The sequence below is a fragment of the Anomaloglossus baeobatrachus genome, chromosome 9, assembly GCF_048569485.1.
Source record: "Anomaloglossus baeobatrachus isolate aAnoBae1 chromosome 9, aAnoBae1.hap1, whole genome shotgun sequence".
In the NCBI taxonomy this organism is placed as follows: Eukaryota; Metazoa; Chordata; class Amphibia; order Anura; family Aromobatidae; genus Anomaloglossus; species Anomaloglossus baeobatrachus.
Window position 1 is genome coordinate 35,832,003 of NC_134361.1, and position 21,468 is coordinate 35,853,470.

At 45.4% G+C, this 21,468-nt stretch overlaps 1 protein-coding gene across 1 annotated transcript in view; it reads left to right on the forward strand.

Moving 5' to 3' along the window:
- The first annotated feature begins 3,080 nt into the window (after positions 1-3,080).
- The window catches only part of BICRA (BRD4 interacting chromatin remodeling complex associated protein), a 90,855-nt gene continuing 72,467 nt past the window's right edge, over positions 3,081-21,468 (forward strand). The window contains 1 exon segment of the mRNA XM_075323537.1: positions 3,081-3,237. The gene's annotated coding sequence lies outside the window, so the exon portion shown is untranslated.

The following is a 21,468-nucleotide window of genomic DNA, read 5'->3' on the forward strand; positions in this document are numbered from 1 at the left end:
TTTCTGCTCCGAAAATCGGAAAAAAGAGATAGTCTAGAATATGCTTCAAAAACTCTTCCCAGGGTTTATTCACTTTTCACCATATTATTTTTTATACTATAAGGCCCCAATTTGCGATTTATTGAAGTCACTTTTCTTTTTTTCGCCTTGTGCCAAATGTTTAAAAATGGCGCCTGAATTTAATGTATTAAAAAAAAAAGCTCTATTGGTTTAATATCTCAGAGTCAAAAAATGAAAACCTTTAAAAAGTCACATTCATGAAGAATGGACCGGTCTCCTCTTTTAGCCACTTCAAGGTTTTCAAAGACTGAACGGTTAGGCTACATTCACACTTCCGTTGTTTTAAATCCGTCAGGTCCGTTGTTGCGGCGCAACGACGGATCCATCGTTTTTTAGATGTCAACTGACGCAACGGATGTGTTATTTCACTGGATTCCGGTCACAGGAATCCTGTGAAAAAACTGATCCGTCGCGCCCGTTACATCCGTTGTGCGTTAGTTTTTTTGAAGGATCCGTCGTGATCCGTTTGTGTTTGGGACAGCCCAGTGGGTGCGCCAAACATGCACTGGGCATGCTCAGTAGAGCATGACAGAATCCAGCACCATAGACAGCCATTATAGCGCTTGACGGATGGCGACGGAATCCTGAGGAGTGCGTTTTTTTGCCGCTCCAAAAAACGTTACATTGTGCGTTCATACCGCCCGACGGTCAGTCATTCCACGACTGATCCGTCGCGCAGCGGATGCAACGCAAAGCCATCAGTCGCAATCCGTCGTTAATAGAAGTCTATGGAGAAAAAAACGGATTCCTGCAAAATATTTTGCAGGATACCGTAATTCCTCAAGGCGACGGATTGTGACGAATTTTAAACAACGGAAGTGTGAATGTAAAATAAATAAATAAAAGAATCTTGTGATTTTTTTAGAATTTATTTTCCTGCAGTTTTTAAAAAATAAAATTTAAAAAGCCTGATGGAAAAAATACATTTCCTTTCCTTAAGATGCATAAAAAATGCTGCAAAAAAACAAAAAAAAACAAAAACCTGATGACAAAAAGTGCAATTCCCTTTTTTGCAATGCATAAAAATGCTGCAAAAACATGAGTTTTTAGCAGGGCTGTGGAGTCGGTAAGCCAAACCTTCGACTCCGACTCCGACTCCTCAAATTCTCTTGCACCGACTCCGACTCCGGCTCCGACTCCGACTCCGGCTCCGACTCCGACTCCTACATATATTGCTTATAGTTAGGTGAAAAATTTATTGTAGTACATGAATATGTGTATGTGAACATCAGACATTTAATAATTTTTATGATACAATAATCAAGATATTTGGATAGAACATAAAATATATTTATTGGAATACAACTTTAGAACACAAAAAACTGTAATAAATTGTAAATATGTAATACACTATGTAATATACAGTAGATTACATATATATCTTGTGTGTGTGTATATACACTGTATATATATATATATATTATATATATTACATATTTACAATTTATTAGTTTTTTTGTGTTCTAAAGTTGTATTCCAATAAATATTTTATGTTCTATCCAAATATCTTGATTATTGTATCATAAAAACAATTAAATGTCTGATGTTCACATTGTACTACAATACATTTTTCACTTAAATATAAGCATTATACTAAATGTTGTTATTTAGTAAAATATTCAGCACATTCTGCATTGCACTCCTGTCCCCAATTTATTATATATTTTAGGAGTCGGAGTCGGTGCATTTTATACCGACTCCGACTCCACCAAAATGAGCTCCGACTCCACGACTCCGACTCCGACTCCACAGCCCTGGTTTTTAGAAATTTGCCTAAATATTTTATTTAATTTTATTTATTTTTTTAAAAAAAAAAACCTGATGGAAAAAAGTGCTTTTCCCTTTTTTTGAGATGGTTAAAAAATGCAGCAAAAAAAAAAACAGCAAAAAAGCAGTGCGGCGTTTTAGAAATTTTCCTGATGAGGGTTTTTATTTTTTATTTATTAAAAAAAAACACAAAAAACAAGAAAAAAAAGTGCATTTCTCTTTTTTTGCAATGCATAAAAATGCTGCAAAAACATGAGTTTTTAGAAATTTGCCTAAATATTTTATTTAATTTTATTTTTTTTTTTTAAAAAAAAAAAAAAACCTGATGGAAAAAAGTTGCTTTTCCCTTTTTTTGAGATGGTTAAAAAATGCAGCCAAAAAAAAAACCAGCTAAAAAGCAGTGTGATGTTTTAGAAATTTTCCTGATGAGGGTTTTTATTTTTTATTTATTAAAAAAAACACACAAAAAACAAGAAGAAAAAGTGCATTTCTCTTTTTTTGAGATGCAAAAAACCCACGATTTTTTAGAACTTTTTTCCTGAAGGTTTAGAAAAAAAAACAAAAAAAAACAAGAAAACGATGAAATAATAAAAAAAAGCCTTTCCATTCTTTGCCGTTAATTGTTGCCATCAAAAAGGCAGTAAAATAATAATAATAATAATAATAATAATAATAATTAAAAATTAAAAGAAAAGAAAATCTTAAAAAAAAACTTCCCAAAAATAATGCGATTTCCAATAGAAAAACTCTTATTTTTTTTGTACCATCAGATTTCTGAATCCAACCAGGAAGATAATGGTTCTGATGGGATTCGGAGCAGAAATCCTTCAATTTAACCCCTGCCTCTCTGGACTTGGTGGGGTCTTTCTCCCACTGTGGGGGAGGGGAATGGCTTTTGTCATTCAAGTTCTCTGCAGGAATCAAAGGTGAAAAAACTTTCATCCCCCAGAGAGTGCAGCTGGAGCAGCCTTCAGTGCCGCAGGAGCAGCACTCCTCGCACCCCGGGCTGATTTGCATGTAAATATCAGCAGGCAGTGCCCAGTGTGGGGGCAGAGCTGCCCTCCCAGCACCTCCTATTTGGGTGGGTTCCATTGTTTTGGAGGAGGGGAGAGAAGGGCGGAGATTCAGGAGTGGGAAGTGAGGGGAAAAAAAAAATATCCCTCTGCGAAGAATTTTTTTTTTTTTAAATTTTCTTTCCAGAGGGAAATGAGGAGTGATTTTGTGTAGTTTTGTTTTGCAGGGGGTGTGAGGCCGGGGCGGCCGGGGGCCAGAGCTGCGCCCGCACAGCCCGCACCATCTCGGCAGGCATCGCGCTGGCCCTCTATGTGTCTAGGCCACTTGGGTCCTGCATTGAGAGCCCGTGCTGGGATGACTTGGAGACCCCGGGCCGACTGCTGCTCAAACACCGCGGTGAGTTTGTTACAATTGTAGCAATTTCTCTTTAAATCTGTATAAGTCTGCCCTTACCTGCGCCCTCCGCGGGAGCAGCCGGGGATGGGGAAAGAGGGGGAGCACCCAGCCCCCAATTACACCCAACACCACCCTCTGCCCCTGCTCTCCTGCATTCACCCCCCTCTCCCTCTCTCTCCTCTGCTCCCTGTCACGTCTGCAGGATGCAATGGGGCTTCTCAGGCGAGATAGTGGGGTGCTGGCCGGAGGTGGGGGGCAGGGAGATGCTGATCACCCCCTTATCTGTGGCCTGGTGCTATGAATGCAATGCACCTACATCCCCTGTATATAATATAGGGGTGTCCATGGCTGATCACCCCCATACTCCCCTACAAATCTCCTGCACCCCCTTATCTGTGGTTTGGTGCTATGAATGCAATGCACCTACATCCCCTGTATATAATATAGAGGGTGTCTATGGCTGATCACCCCCATACTCCCCTACAAACCTCCTGCACCCCCTTATCTGTGGTTTGGTGCCATGATTGCAATGCCCTGTATATAATATAGGGGGTGTCTATGGCTGATCACCCCCATTCCCCCTACAAATCTCCTCCACCCCCTTAGCACCAGGCCACAGATATGAATGCAATGCACACACAGCCCCATATATATATATATATATATATATATATATATATATATATATATATATTATGGGGATTTCCATGTCTGATCGTACCCCCTTATCAGTAGCCTGGTGCTATGAATGCAATGCGCACACACACATCCCCCTGTATATATTATGGGGGGTGTCCATGTCTGATCGAACCCCCGTATCTGTGACCTGCCACTATGAATACAATGCGCACACACACATCCCCCTGTATATATTATGGGGGGTGTCCATGTCTGATCGCACCCCCTTATCTGTGACCTGCCACTATGAATACAATGCACACACACACATCCCCCTGTATATATTATGGGGGATGTCCATGGCTGATCACCCCCTTATCTGTGACCTGCCACTATGAATACAATGCACACACAGCCTCCTGTATATATAATGGGGGTGTCCATGGCTGATCACCCCCTTATCTGTGGCCTGGTGCTATGAATTCAATGCAGACACACATTCCCCTGTATATATATTATGGGGGGTGTCCATCTGTGATCGCACCCCCTTATCTGTGGCCTGGTCTGATGAATGCAATGCACCCACATCCTCTGTATATATTATGGGGGTATCCATGTCTGATCGCACACCCTTATCTGTGGCCTGGTGCTATGAATGCAATTTACACACATCTGTATATAACATGGGGGGGGGGCGTCCATGACTGAACATCCCTTCCAATATTACAAGTATTGGTTCCGTGCTGGAGAATTATAAGGAATAGGGCACCCCCCATGCTGTGATTTCTTCCCCCCCCCACCCCCCATTAATATATGGAGTTCCCCTTTAAATTCCAGTTCATCTACTATGATTGCATATTACATGCACTTTGTTTGAAAAATGCATCTACGGTGGAGATCGGTGCCTGTCATGTTTCACAAGGTTGGAAGGGACCGGCAGATCTGCGCTGAAGTTTAGTGAATAGTGATGGGGGAACAGTAAGATGTCGGGGTTATTCGCACTGAACACCTAGTACTAGTCCAGTATTCGCCACAAATAATGAACCTAATTTAAGTCACAGAATTTTTTGGGAAATCCCAAAAGAAAAATGTCCGTGTTCTCGGTTGACTTCCCTTAGGCTCATTATCTGTGACGAATACCGGAATAGTACTACCATAGGTATTCAGTACGCAGAACCCGAAAATCTTACTATTCGTCCGAACGTTTGGACATTCCCTTTGCGCCGTTTTCGGAACAAGCCAAAGTAATAATTGATCTCTTGCATCAGATACCTGAACGGGAAGCCGGACGGCCTTATTAATTATTATGGGGTCATCTGGGTTCCATTTATTTGTTCTATACCAGCCTCATAATAGTTAATTGCTGATTGAGCAGATCACTTTTCTGTATGTAATAATGTTTCTTGCGTCGGCAAACGTTTTTGGGGTGTCCCTTTAATACGCCCTATGTTGTTTGCTTGTGTTTTGTAAGAAATTGTGATTCGCCTCTCCGTCCTGGGGGGAGAGGAGTAATTTTGCATCTTTGCACTAATACTGTATGTGCAGCTGGGATTACATATGACAGTTACAATGGAGAAGGTGATGGTGGGGGGGGAGTGATACGTTGTTGTATGGATTGACATATGGAGGGGTTAATATTTTTTATTGTTGTTATAAGGTCTCGTTTGATGGTGATAATTCTTTACCGTTGCCTATATAGTGCCAGCATATTCTGCATCCATGTACAGAGGTTGCCACTTTTCACATCAGACCCTGTCTCATAATTAGGGGAACGCTCCGAAAAATCAGTGGTACACAATAAGTTAGGCTCCCGGGTGAGACGTCTAAGCCCATTTGCAACCTGTCTTCTAGGATTTGTCCACCTCCGTGTAAAAAATGGCATTCTATAGATATAAACCTGCCTATAAAATGAAAGATGTGGAACTGGGATTCTGTTGAAAGGGGATGCGTGGTATCTAGAAAAAAAGCGGAGTACCCATCACATTGGAATGTGACCCACTCTGATGGCATGGATCCACCATAGGGACCCCGTATACAATAATTTGATATGAATGGAGGCCTTCAAAAAAACAGTGTCGGGCAGGGTGGCTGCGGCCGTGTCGGGCAGGGTGGCTGCGGCCGTGTCGGGCAGGGTGGCTGCGGCCGTGTCGGGCAGGGTGGCTGCGGCCGTGTCGGGCAGGGTGGCTGCGGCCGTGTCGGGCAGGGTGGCTACGACCGTGTCGGGCAGGGTGGCTCTGCGGCCGCGTCGGGCAGGGTGGCTCTACGGCCGGGTCGCGCAGGGTGGCTCTACGGCCGGGTCGCGCAGGGTGGCTCTACGGCCGGGTCGCGCAGGGTGGCTCTACGGCCGGGTCGCGCAGGGTGGCTCTACGGCCGGGTCGCGCAGGGTGGCTCTACGGCCGTGTCGGGCAGGGTGGCTCTACGGCCGGGTCGCGCAGGGTGGCTCTACGGCCGGGTCGCGCAGGGTGGCTCTACGGCCGGGTCGCGCAGGGTGGCTCTACGGCCGGGTCGCGCAGGGTGGCTCTACGGCCGGGTCGCGCAGGGTGGCTCTACGGCCGGGACGCGCGCGATGGCCCTTGGAAACAGTGGTGCTGCTAGAGACTATTTGTATTGTTTGTTTTTAGTTGTTTATTTTATTCTATTAATCTCCTAGCAATTAGTTTTCCAAACAATCCTTTAATTTACTCATTAATATCTCCAGGAAAAGTCTCTAGTTAAAGAGCAAAAAGTTGACGAGTGCCCCACTGTGTGAGTTTATTGCTGAGCCACTAAAATTGCCACTTGGGCCACTGGATTGGTTTTGAAAGCCATTATTATTTTGCTGGTCATGTCAATCATGTCATTGATTTTTATTTTATTTTTTTTGTTCTTTCTTAAAGGATCATTCCCATCTTGTACATTTCTAGTATATGCCATAAAGCCAGTATGACTTGTCCAGGCAATTTATAAAATCTGTTTACATTTGTTTGTTTGTTTTTGTTAATGCTGAGTACAGAGGATCATTGCTTGTGATGTAGTCTTTACTTTGTAATTGGCAGCTTTGCTAAAAATCCGATGATAGGGGGCGCTTACGTTTAATAAAATCACATATGTCATGAAAAATACACAAGCTGCTTCCGGTCGTAAATGCTTCAAGGACTCGTCCGCTCTTTGGATAGTTGGGCTGGAAATCTGCCGCGTGTTACATTAGGCTAAGTTCACACTTCAGTTGTTTTCAATCCGTCATGTCCGTCAGCAACGGATCAATTGTTTTTTAGATGTCAACTGATGCAACTGATGTGTTTTTCACAGGATTCCTTTTCACAGGAATCCTGTGAAAAAACGGATCAGTTGCGTCCGTTACATCCGCTGTGAGTCCGTTTTTTGACGGATCAGTCATGATCCGTCTGTGTTTGGGACACCCCAGTGGGCGTGCCAAACATGCTGGGCATGCTCAGTAGAGCATGACGGAATCCTGCGCTGGATTCCGTTGTAAGACGGATTACGACGGAATCCAGCACCATAGACATACATTACAAGCTTGACGGATGGCGACGGATTCCTGTGCGGCGCGTTAATTTTGACGGCCCGAAAAACGTTACATTCTGCGTTGCTCGGCGGTCAGTCAAAAACGACGGACCGCGACGCAGCGGATGCAACGCAGGGTCATCAGTCGCAATCCGTCACTAATAGAAGTCTTAGTAGTACTTAAGACTACTGCTAATAGTAGAACTTAGCCTTAACCAGCATTGCGGATGAGACTTTACAAAGTCTGCAGAGAAAATCCTCATCGGAAATTTTGCCACCCGTTAATTTATGCTGCGGATTTTCTTCCTGAGCGTGCTCCTCATATTGTACGGATTTTCATCCTGAGCGTGCTCCTGACATTGTGCGGATTTTCATCCTGAGCGTGCTCCTGACATTGTGCGGATTTTACCATCGTGGATATAACCTCGAGGTCACTATATACCTTGGATAATGTTTGGTGGTATCGGCCCACAGTCTGTTGTATATGGGGGCTTCTGAGCCGTCCCCAGCTGATGATGCTGGGTGGAGAGAAGGATCCAGGACGTTGGGTTCCCAATGGCCGATCCTTTTATTCTACAGGAGATAAGCCGCTACCAAATGATAACCATAGCGGCTCTCATTGGGAACCCAAGCGCTCCCCTGCGCCAAACGTTCCTATATCTGTGGACTCAGAAGTGATGGAGATCTCCAACGGGATCATGAAGAATGGGCTTTTTTTTTCTTAAATCTTTCATGATCTTCCTTTTTGTGTCCCATTGTGACACCCCAATGCACCTTTAAGTGGTTGATGGGTACCGCTAAACTCTGCAGGTTCGATTTCGTCTGAATGCTTTGGGTTTTTTTTTTTTGTATTTTTGCGGGCTTAGTATACAAACTCAATCGTACAGAAGTAATAGAATGACAATGGTAAAATACAAGATATAATTAGAATATGCATAAGGTACCAAATGGCTTAAAGGGAATTTGTCACCAGGTTTTTGTCACCTAATCTGAGAGCAGTATAACGTAGGGGCAGAGATCCTGATTCCGGCAATGTGTCACTTACTGGGCTGCTTAGTGTAGTTTTGATTATAATCACTATTTAAAGGGGTGGTCCACTACAAAGCGTAGTGGCCATATTGGTGAAAAGATGTGATAGAAGGCATTTTCTAAATACCTTCTGTTGTCCATTCTGCCTATGAGCGGCACTATTGCTGTTCACTCATCTCCCATCACGTGACCCGGGCTGCTGTGACCTCTGACTTCAACATCCGGATTTGGAAGTTGACCTGGCATCACAGAGACGGGACCCAGTCTCCGTGAGTGACTGGGCTGTGGGCAGAGTTTCATCGCATCTCACAGCCCAGCATTGCTCACTCTGCGGTGAGGGAGAGAATGCCTGAGATGCTGGGCTGTGATGTGCAATGAAATTCCACCTACAGCCCAGTCACTCACGGAGACAGGGTCCAGCCTCGGTGATGTCGGGTCAACTTCCAATTTCGGAAGTTGACGTGACATCAGAGGTCACTGCAGCCCGTGTCACGTGAAGGATGAGCAGAAAAGTAGAATGGACAACAGAAGGTATTTAGAAAAAGCCTTCTGTCACTGCTTTACACCAATGTGACCACTATGATTTGTAGTGGACCACCTCTTTAATCAGCAGGAGATTATCATTCCAGGACTACTTGGCGTGCGGCAGGTAGTCCAGCATATTCATGAGCTCTGTATAAGAAAAAACATTGATTTTATCAAAACAACAGCTCAGTTAGTGACACATCGCTGGAATCAGGGTCTCTGTCTCTACATTATGCTGCTCTCAGATGGGGGAGCAAAAAAAATTGGTGACAGATTCCCTTTAGTGTGAGGGTCTGCCGTGCTACCAAAGCTCTAGATCAGGCGGAGTCTGAGGCCAATGACTTACCTGTGACTATATGGCGGCTTTAGTTCTTCGTGAACCTTGAACTGATTATTTAATTAATTTTTTTTTTTTTTAGATTTTCTGCAGGGTAAAAATGTGCAATGTAATCTCGCCACCATAAAAAACAAACAAAAAAACCCCCAAACCCTAAATTGTAATTGAAAATCCATAACCTTTATAGAAGATCAATGACTTTTGGTTATTTGGGCAAAATGAAGGGACCTTTCATTACCCAAAGGGAGGGATGACGGGACGCTGCACCCTCTCTGCTGCTGATTCTGATGAGCTCTGTTTAGTAAAGAAGGAAAGTGAGAAGTTGCAAGTTTAGTTACAGGACGGGTCATTGCGCTCTATTAGTTTTATGACTTGGAGAAAATGTATTGTAGTAATAATAATGGCGCGTAGTAAAACTGTAAAATACCGGGAGATCTCGCAGGATGAATCCTCTACCTGAACTTACGACTATGCCACAACTTTTTGCAGCTTCATTTTCTCATGAGATTTTCGGGATATTGTAGCTGATTTTTGACGTCCTCGCCTAATAAAAAAAAATAAAAAAAAAAAAAAAAATATATATATATATATATATATATATATATATATATATATATATATATATATATATATATATATATATATATATATATATATATATATAGATATAGATACTGTGTGTATATCTATCTAGCTAGCCCTCTAGTTAGCTAGCCCTCTAGTTAGCTAGCCCTCTAGTTAGCTAGCCCTCTAGCTAGCTAGCCAGCCCTCTAGCTAGCTAGCCAGCCCTCTAGCTAGCTAGCCAGCCCTCTAGCTAGCTAGCCAGCCCTCTAGCTAGCTAGCCAGCCCTCTAGCTAGCTAGCCAGCCCTCTAGCTAGCTAGCCAGCCCTCTAGCTAGCTAGCTAGCCCTCTAGCTAGCTAGCTAGCTAGCCCTCTAGCTAGCTAGCTAGCCAGCCCTCTAGCTAGCTAGCTAGCCAGCCCTCTAGCTAGCTAGCCAGCCCTCTAGCTAGCTAGCCAGCCCTCTAGCTAGCTAGCCAGCCCTCTAGCTAGCTAGCTAGCCAGCCCTCTAGCTAGCTAGCTAGCTAGCCCTCTAGCTAGCTAGCTAGCCAGCCCTCTAGCTAGCTAGCTAGCCAGCCCTCTAGCTAGCTAGCTAGCCAGCCCTCTAGCTAGCTAGCTAGCTAGCCAGCCCTCTAGCTAGCCAGCCCTCTAGCTAGCTAGCCAGCTAGCCCTCTAGCTAGCTAGCTAGCTAGCCAGCCAGCCCTCTAGCTAGCTAGCCAGCCAGCCAGCCCTCTAGCTAGCTAGCTAGCCAGCCAGCCCTCTAGCTAGCTAGCTAGCCAGCCAGCCCTCTAGCTAGCTAGCTAGCCAGCCAGCCCTCTAGCTAGCTAGCTAGCCAGCCAGCCCTCTAGCTAGCTAGCTAGCCAGCCAGCCCTCTAGCTAGCTAGCTAGCCAGCCAGCCCTCTAGCTAGCTAGCTAGCCAGCCAGCCCTCTAGCTAGCTAGCTAGCCAGCCAGCCCTCTAGCTAGCTAGCTAGCCAGCCAGCCCTCTAGCTAGCTAGCTAGCCAGCCAGCCCTCTAGCTAGCTAGCTAGCTAGCCAGCCAGCCCTCTAGCTAGCTAGCTAGCTAGCCAGCCAGCCCTCTAGCTAGCTAGCTAGCTAGCCAGCCAGCCCTCTAGCTAGCTAGCTAGCTAGCCAGCCAGCCCTCTAGCTAGCTAGCTAGCTAGCCAGCCAGCCCTCTAGCTAGCTAGCCAGCCAGCCCTCTAGCTAGCTAGCCAGCCAGCCCTCTAGCTAGCTAGCTAGCCAGCCAGCCCTCTAGCTAGCTAGCTAGCTAGCCAGCCAGCCCTCTAGCTAGCTAGCTAGCCAGCCAGCCCTCTAGCTAGCTAGCTAGCCCTCTAGCTAGCTAGCTAGCCAGCCCTCTAGCTAGCTAGCTAGCCAGCCCTCTAGCTAGCTAGCTAGCCAGCCCTCTAGCTAGCTAGCTAGCCAGCCCTCTAGCTAGCTAGCTAGCCAGCCCTCTAGCTAGCTAGCTAGCCAGCCCTCTAGCTAGCTAGCTAGCCAGCCCTCTAGCTAGCTAGCTAGCCAGCCCTCTAGCTAGCTAGCCAGCCAGCCCTCTAGCTAGCTAGCTAGCCAGCCAGCCCTCTAGCTAGCTAGCTAGCCAGCCAGCCCTCTAGCTAGCTAGCTAGCCAGCCAGCCCTCTAGCTAGCTAGCTAGCCAGCCAGCCCTCTAGCTAGCTAGCTAGCCAGCCAGCCCTCTAGCTAGCTAGCTAGCCAGCCAGCCCTCTAGCTAGCTAGCTAGCCAGCCAGCCCTCTAGCTAGCTAGCTAGCCAGCCAGCCCTCTAGCTAGCTAGCTAGCCAGCCAGCCCTCTAGCTAGCTAGCTAGCCAGCCAGCCCTCTAGCTAGCTAGCTAGCCAGCCAGCCCTCTAGCTAGCTAGCTAGCCAGCCAGCCCTCTAGCTAGCTAGCTAGCCAGCCAGCCCTCTAGCTAGCTAGCTAGCCAGCCAGCCCTCTAGCTAGCTAGCTAGCTAGCTAGCCAGCCAGCCCTCTAGCTAGCTAGCTAGCCAGCCAGCCCTCTAGCTAGCTAGCTAGCTAGCCAGCCAGCCCTCTAGCTAGCTAGCCAGCCAGCCCTCTAGCTAGCTAGCCAGCCAGCCCTCTAGCTAGCTAGCTAGCCAGCCAGCCCTCTAGCTAGCTAGCTAGCCAGCCAGCCCTCTAGCTAGCTAGCTAGCCAGCCAGCCCTCTAGCTAGCTAGCTAGCTAGCCAGCCAGCCCTCTAGCTAGCTAGCTAGCTAGCCAGCCAGCCCTCTAGCTAGCTAGCTAGCCAGCCAGCCCTCTAGCTAGCTAGCCAGCCAGCCCTCTAGCTAGCTAGCTAGCCAGCCAGCCCTCTAGCTAGCTATCTATCTTTTTATTTATTTTTTTTGCTTGTCCTAAGAATAGGCCTCCCTGTGGTTTTGTAGATTGTGTAAATGTTGTCCGGTAAATGCTCCAGTCACGTACGTGGTGTGAACCATGTGAAGTTGTCAATTTCTATTTTCCTCTTTTGAGCAGTTACGGCTTTTGCTTGACCCCTTCCACGGAGATATCGGTCAGGGAAGCGTTCACATTATGTATGCCGTAAAAACCCATATACGTCACTATTAGGCATAACTTGGGAGACTGGGACAAAGGGGAACACATTTAGAAAAACATAGTCCTTGTTGTTTTTGATTTATGCGTTCCCCAACTTCAGTCCTCAAGAGTTGCCAACAGATCATAGGGAATATACTGTATATGTAACCAGCCAAGTTAATACAAACAGTTGGGGGCTGGTATTATTAGGCTGGGAAGGTCTATGGTATTGAGTCCCCTCCAGCCTAAAAAAACCAGCCCGCAGCCGCCCTAGAAAAGACGCATCTATTAATCAGTGTTCCCCCAAATCCAGTCCTCAAGAGTCGCCAACGGATCATAGAAAATATATGTATATATAATATACTGTAATTGAAAAAAACGACATGATCTCCCCCCAATTTTTGATAACCAGCCAAGTTAATACGAACAGCTGGGGGCTGCTATTATTAGGCTGGGAAGGCCTATGGCTATTGAGCCCCCTCCGTTCTAAAAATACCAGCCCGCAGCCGCCCTAGAAAAGACGCATCCATTAATCAGTGTTCCCTAACTCCAGTCCTCAAGGCCCACTAACAGTGCATGTTTTCAGGATTTCCTTAGTATTGCACAGGTAATAATTTAATCACCTGCACAGGTAATGATTCCAACACTTTTGCGATAATAAGGAAATCCTGATAACATGCACTGATGGTGGCTCTTGAGGATTGGAGTTGGGGAACCCTGCTTTAGGAAGTGGTGTCGCTAGAGATCCAGAGGAAGTCCATAGGTTCAAGACTTCTGGTCAGCTACCTTATGCACCACTATGCACTCTATCAGCATGCCAACACAGCTGGATCGAATAGTGGAGAATGGAGTCATAAGCTCCTTAGCCCACCACGCTCCATCTGAAGGCTGCAGGTTGCTGTAGGCTCACACCTTATTTGACGTCAAGTGGTGTCACTAGTGCTGGAGATCCGGGGAAGTCCATAGGACCAAGACTTCTGGTCTGCTACCTTATATCACCCAGCGAGCACTACTGCGCACTGTATCAGCAAGTCGACACAGCTGGATCCAATAGTGGAGAAGGGAGTCATTGGCTCCCTGGCCCACCACGCTCTATCTGAAGCCTGCAGGTTGCTGTCGGCTCACACCTTACAAGACGTCAGTGTTGCGGCACAATTGACCCAGTGATGTCAGAGTCTTGGCTTTTTCAGGGTCGAAAAGGACTCGATTGCTCAAATTTAGTGAATATAAACTATATTTTTGTTGTCGGGGGGGCATTATTATTCTTAGAGGGGCACCATTACTTTGTAAGAGGGCACTAAATCACTAAATTTATTTCTGGTTCAGAGGGCCCAATATTTGCCCCCTGGGTATTCCCTGGACCATGCTATGGCGGGAGCTCAGAGCAACTGGTTTTTAGGTCTTTAACGTCCATATTACAAGTGAATCGAGCCTCTGTGCTACGTGCAAGAAAAGATCAGATTTGCGTCTATAGATGAGGAGAAACCACCATTGCGATCCCCTGGGGTTGTAATGGTCTCCTGAAAGGCAGAGCGTCCTCGTTACTGATAACGACCCCTCTGTCCAGTAATGATGCACTATTGTATTTTGCCGTATTTTGCCGTGCGGATGTTGCTTTAAAATTTAAAACACAAATTCTCTTCTGACAAATGAGGTTGATGACCGTGTAGGTTGATGGGAACGCAGCATTTTTTTTATATTAACCACACCAAACCCGATCCCTTGTGGGTTTTCTTGTGCTTTTGTTGTGGGTTTTTTTTTATTCTCTATGATTTCAATTTGGGAAAACCAAGGCATAAAAAAAAAACATTACGTACAAGCACGAGATCTCGGTCGTACATAAAAGCTGCTATACAAACAGGTCCCAGCACCAAAACCTGTGGTAAAACTGTGGGGAACCATGTTTTTCTGTCAGGAAATCACTTCATGATGGCTCTGTAATGGTGGCTTTGTTGATTGTCACTCTGCTTTATAAAGCTGTCGACTGAATGTGAGGGTTTTTTTTCTTACAAATGGTCAATTTTAGTTGACGCTTTTTTTATGTGTGGGGGCGGTAGTGTTTTCTCACAGAAAATGTGAGTCACGTGTGTTGTTTTTTACTACATGAGGTATATTCTCAAAAACCTCAACATCTGTACAGTATTAGGAGAACCTTGGTGCCGTGTGTACTAATGGGGTGTGGACAGTTCTTATGAGCCGGGTTATCCTTGTGCCTAGAAGTTTGCTAAATTTTGGGTGCATTATTACTGAATAGTTTTATTTTCTGTCAAATGGCCATTAAGAAAAAAAAAATGGCCTCCAGGTTTGTAGTATGGCGCTGATTCTATCCACGCTGGAGCCTCTGTCACATTTGTTGGAGGGGTATGCAGCGTGGTACGATGTAAGAACCGTTGTGTCAATCTTATCCCGTATCCGCCACAGCTGGAATTCCATTATACGAAATGGAAAAACGGAATTTGGAATGTGATTGTGAACGCTCTTGGCGCTATGTTAGGCCATTAAGGCCATTTTGTCACTTGTTTAAATCAGGAGTGTGTCAGAAACGTTTTCAATCCTTTTTTTTAATTTTTTTTTTATTTTTATTTTTTTTATTTTTATATTTCTTTTACTTTTGACTTCATAAAAATATTTTTTTTGCAAAAGGCAATGTGGGTTTTACAGACGGGCCAAGACTTGTAATTCAACCTCAACTTCCCTATGAGGTGTTCAGACATATCTTTTAACCTTTGAGGTGTGTGTGTGTGTGTGTGTGTGTGTGTGTGTTATATATATATATATATATATATGTGTATGTATGTATATGTATGTATGTAGTATATGTGTGTGTGTGTGCTGACTGTTTGGAATGATCATACCCATGACTGTTGTTCGCTGATCATTGGTGCAACTAAATGGGCCATGAGACTTCATCTAACATACTTTATGCTGGCATCGCAATTTTATATAATATATATATAATTACATTTTATAGACTTGCAGTGCAAACGCGCATGCGATTTTTTTTTTTTTTTTTTTTTTTTTTTGTGATCGCTGCCGTAGCGAACATTATCGCTACGGCAGCGTCGCACATACTTACCTGGTCGTCGTCGTCGTCGCTGTGACTGCCGAACAATCCCTCCTTCAAGGAGTAGGGATGTTCGGCATCACAGCGGCGTCACCGCAACGTCACTAAGCGGCCGGCCAATCAAAGCGGAGGGGCGGAGATGAGCAGGACGTAACATCCCGCCCACCTCCTACCTTCCGTATTGTGGCCGGCGGCAGGTAAGGAGACGTTCCTCGCTCCTGCGGTGTCACACATAGCGATGTGTGCTGCCGCATGAGCGATGAACCACCTGGATAAACAACCCTTACCGATTTTTGAGTTTGGGACGACTTCTCCATGGTGAACGATTTTCACCATTTTTAAGGTTGCTGGTCAGTGTCGCATGCTGCAATATCGTTAATGACGCCGGATGTGCGTCACTAACAACTTGACCCTGACGACAAACCATTAACGATATCGTAGCGTGTAAAGCCCCCTTTAGTCTCTTGGCCCATTTTGTTGCACCAATGATCACTGAACAAGCAGTCATGGGTATGATCATTCCCAACAATCGGCAGCACATTGTCCAAAGTAAACAGGAGATGTGCCGCTGGCAAGGTCTCGCAATGGTCCAAATTTGCTTGAGACATAAAAGGGAATCTGTCACCAGGTTTTTGCCACCTTATCGAAAGGGCAGCATTATGTAGGGGTAGAGATCCTGATTCCAGCGATGTGTCACTTACTGGGCTGCTTAGTGTAGTTTTAATAAAATCACTGTTTATTCAATAGTAGATTGTCATTACAGGACCACTTGGCATGCTGCAAGGTAGTCCAGCATATTTATAAGCTCCGTATAAGGGTACGGTTCCACTTTTGTAGAAATGATCAATCCGACACTCGTCCCAAAAACTATCACGAGTGTCATGTGTATGATCTTGTGTATGTAATGCAAGTGCGCGTTTTGTTTTTTTTTCTCTCGCCTAGCATCCCTATGACATGTGAGTACTGTTCAAGTTCTATGCGAGTGTGTAGGATTTTCTCATCTAGCATCCGTGTGACATGCGTATGCCATCTGCGTGACATGCGTATGTAATGCTGTGTGATATTTTTCTCTTACCCATAGACTTGCATTAGCTGCGATTTGATCCTCAGCACGATTAGAGCTGAGGAAAAAATAGCAGAAGGACACTGCCTTATTGATTAACCGTGGTGCCAGTGCCATCCGATGTTTTATCGGATTGCACTTGTCCATGAACATTGCAAGTGGAACCATACCCAAACTGTTAAATCTGCAGCAGAGAAAACAGTGATTTTATCAAAATGACAGCAAATAGCTCAGTAAGTGACATATCGCTGGAATCCGGGTCTCTGCCTTTACATTATGCTTCTCTCCGATGGAGCAAAAACGTGGTGACAGATTCCCTTTAAACCCCATCTGTTTGTAGATATAGATACTGTAATGTGCTGCAAATTTTCTAATTTACGTTGTAAAAAAAATCCACATGTAACGCATACTGATTTTATTTTATTTATTTATTTTTTTGCAACAAGATTTATTGCATTTTTTTCCGGCTTGTGTGAATTTATTTTTAGTGTTGCAGCATTACATTAATAATATGTTTTGGTTTTATGTCATTCCATAATATACATTGACTTGTTTATTTTAGACTTTGGTCACGTAGTATTCTCCAGATTGTGATGGTGCATGTGGATTGCGGTATAGAAGCCTGCTCTGTCCGGGTTAGTATAGCTCTGCCGTCACCATAAAACAGATACCCATCATCAGGATTGTCCTCATTGCGTTGGTTTTGTCACATCTTCGTTGCTTGTTCTTCGCGTCTGTCTCTAGGAAATACACACTGAGAGTAGCATCTTCGGATTTCCACGGAGATAATCAAATCTGTTTGCAAATTTCACGCTGATGTTATCAATGGATGAAGCTTTTCCTAGCAATAGGTAGAACAAGTTGACAGTCAGGGTGGTCACCTGTAGCCTGTATACGTGTAGTGGGCTTTCCAGGGTGCCCACAGTTTCCGTGACTTTTAGCTTCCAGCCAGTGTCTTGTTTCGGGTTGTCGTGCTTTGCCCTTCCTCTTGGATCTGCGCGTATCGTCCTCTGCCGCTTCATTCTATACATACCATTCAGTGTCTACATACTTCTCCCTTGCTGCTTGCATGGCAGAGCCGCCGTCATTGTTTCCAGTAATGATCACCCCCCTCCCTACAGGAGCATCTACAGTATATGGGATCAATGTGTTGTTTATACAATGCTGGCCAAAAGTATTGGCACCCCTGCAATTCTGTCAGAGAATACGCCGTTTCTTCTTGAAAATGATTGCAATCACAAATTCTTTGGTATTATTATCTTCATTTAATTTGTCTTCAATGGAAAAAAAAAAATTGTCATAAAGCCAAATTGGATATAATTCCACACCAAACCTAAAAAGGGGGTGGACAAAAGTATTGGCACTGCTTGAAAAATCATGTGAGGCTTCTCTAATTTGTGTAATTAACAGCCCCTGTAACTTACCTGTGGCACCTAACAGGTGTTGCCAATAATAAATCACACTTGCAGCCAGTTGACATGGATTAAAGTTGACTCAACCTCTGTCCTGTGTCCTTGTGTGTACCACATTGAGCATGGAGAAAAGAAAGAAGACCAAAGAACTGTCTGAGGACTTGAGAATCCAAATTGTGAGGAAGCATGAGCAATCTCAAGGCTACAAGTCCATCTCCAAAGACCTGAAAGTTCCTGTGTCTACGGTGCGCAGTGTCATCAAGAAGTGTAAAGCCCATGACACTGTGGCTAACCTCCCTAGATGTGGAAGGGAAAGAAAAATTGACGAGAGATTTCAACGCAAGATTGTGCGGATGGTGGATAAAGAACCTCGACTAACATCCAAACAAGTTCAAGCTGCCCTGCAGTCCGAGGGTACAACAGTGTCAACCCGTACTATCCGTCGCGTCTGAATGAAAAGGGACTGTATGGTAGGATACCCAGGAAGACCCCACTTCTTACCCCGAGACATAAAAAAGCCAGGCTGGAGTTTGCCAAAACTTACCTCAGAAAACCTAAAACGTTTTGGAAGAATGTTCTCTGGTCAGATGAGACAAAAGTAGAGCTTTTTGGGAAAAGCCCTCAACATAGCGTTTACAGGGGAAAAAAAAGAGGCATTCAAAGAAAAGAACACGGTCCCTACAGTCAAACATGGCGGAGGTTCCCTGATGTTTTGGGGTTGCTTTGCTGCCTCTGGCACTGGACTGCTTGACCGTGTGCATGGCATTATGAAGTTTGAAGACTACCAACAAATTTTGAAGCAGAATGTAGGGCCCAGTGTGAGAAAGCTGGGTCTCCCTCAGAGGTCATGGGTCTTCCAGTAGGACAATGACCCAAAACACACTTCAAAAAGCACTAGAAAATGGTTTGAGAGAAAGCACTGGAGACTACTAAAGTGGCCAGCAATGAGTCCAGACCTGAACCCCATAGAAGACCTGTGGAGAGATCTCACAATGGCAGATTGGAGAAGGCACCCTTCAAATCTCAGGGACCTGGAGCAGTTTCCCAAAGAAGAATGGTCTAAAATCCCAGCAGAGCATTGTAAGAATCTCATTGATGGAACCGGAAGCGGTTGTTCAACCAATTATTAGGCTAAGGGTGCCAATACTTTTGTCTGGCCCATTTTTGAAATTTTGTGTGAAATGTTCAATGATTTGATTTTTGTTGCATTCTCTTTTGTGTTTTTTTTTTCATTGCAAGCAAAAGAAATGAAGATCATAATACCAAAGAATTTGTGATTGCAATAATTTTCAAGAAGAAACTGAGTATTCTCTGACAGAATTGCAGGGGTGCCAATACTTTTGGCCAGCACTGTATATGCTGCTACTATACACTCGTATAGACTTATACTGCATAGCCTCGTAGGTGCGGAAACCGAACAGGATACCTAAAACCGGGTCTTCTGTCACAGACTGATATTTCTGAGAGTCTGTCCTCAGACAAGGTGCTCTATGGAAAGAGACGGACCTATTTATACATCGTGAAGATTGATCCAGTAAAGACCCATTTACACTGGCGGAATTCTGCCCATAAACTCGCATTGATCTGCACTGGTTTAATGTCCCATTCACACGGACCATTAATGCAACCATCCTCCTGACCCCAATACAGGATGCCTGGTGTTGACCGCACATCCCTTACATGTGGGGTGATGAGCTGCTGATGAAGACAATGTAACGGCCCCCACAAACCGTCCAACCAGCCGACTATCGAGCGTTGTTGGTCAGCGGTATGTTTACACATCCGGACCGAGCGATTATCAGCCCCCCGCCTAGAAGACCGTAAGGCTTACACATGTACGAAGCCCCCATGTAGCTGATCCCTCAGAGAATCACATTTTTATTATTCACATTTTAGTGACATTCTGATTGTTTGTTTTTTTTTTTTCCAGTAAAAGAAAACTCGCCAAAAAGTTTTTTGGTTTTTTTTTTTGTTGGGGGGGGGGGGGGGGTGTTTATGCCAAATTGTGCACACTGTTTGTGGAAATCAATGGGTTGAATTTTTTTAATTAAGCATTTCATGCCTTCATAGAGATGACATATCATCTATGGTTCGGCAAAATTACAAAAAAGACGTCGCCCTCCATTGCCAATGTACAGTATGTTCGCCGTTTGTGATATCCTCCTGTTGAGTGATTGTGCTGCCGTTTCTCCGATCTGCTTCCCATTTTTCATTTCCAATCCGACTTCTAAAAAAAAGCATTCCACATAGAAAAGCCACAGATACTGCCCTCCTGCTCCATCTTCTCCATTCCACATAGAGAAGCCACAGATACTGCCCTCCTGCTCCATCTTCTCCATTCCACATAGAGAAGCCACAGATACTGCCCTCCTGCTCCACCTACTCCATTCCACATAGAGAAGCCACAGATACTGCCTTCCTGCTCCACCTACTCCATTCCACATAGAGAAGCCACAGATACTGCCCTCCTGCTCCATCTTCTCCATTCCACATAGAAAAGCCACAGATACTGCCCTCCTGCTCCATCTTCTCCATTCCACATAGAGAAGCCACAGATACTGCCCTCCTGCTCCATCTTCTCCATTCCACATAGAAAAGCCACAGATACTGCTCTCCTGCTCCATCTTCTCCATTCCACATAGAGAAGCCACAGATACTGCCCTCCTGCTCCATCTTCTCCATTCCACATAGAGAAGCCACAGATACTGCCCTCCTGCTCCATCTTCTCCATTCCACATAGAGAAGCCACAGATACTGCCCTCCTGCTCCATCTTCTCCATTCCACATAGAGAAGCCACAGATACTGCCCTCCTGCTCCATCTTCTCCATTCCACATAGAGAAGCCACAGATACTGCCCTCCTGCTCCATCTTCTCCATTCCACATAGAGAAGCCACAGATACTGCCCTCCTGCTCCATCTTCTCCATTACACATAGAGAAGCCACAGATACTGCCTTCCTGCTCCACCTTCTCCATTACACATAGAGAAGCCACAGATACTGCCCTCCTGCTCTTCCGTTTCCCGTAGAGAAGCCACAGATGCTGCCCTCCTGCTCTTCCGTTTCCCGTAGAGAAGCCACAGATGCTGCCCTCCTGCTCTTCCGTTTCCCGTAGAGAAGCCACAGATGCTGCCCTCCTGCTCTTCCGTTTCCCGTAGAGAAGCCCCAGATACTGCCCTCCTGCTCTTCCGTTTCCCGTAGAGAAGCCACAGATGCTGCCCTCCTGCTCTTCCGTTTCCCGTAGAGAAGCCACAGATGCTGCCCTCCTGCTCTTCCGTTTCCCGTAGAGAAGCCACAGATGCTGCCCTCCTGCTCTTCCGTTTCCCGTAGAGAAGCCACAGATGCTGCCCTCCTGCTCTTCCGTTTCCCGTAGAGAAGCCACAGATGCTGCCCTCCTGCTTTACTTTCTCCATTCCTCGTAGAGAAACCCGAGATACTGCCCTCCTGCTCCACCGTCTCCGTTCCCCATAGAGAAGCCCCAGATACTGCCCTCCTGCTCCAGTCTTCATTCCCTGTAGAGAAGTCACAGATACTGCCCTCCTGCTCCACAGCCTCCGTTCCCAGTAGAGAAGCCACACATACTGCCCTCCT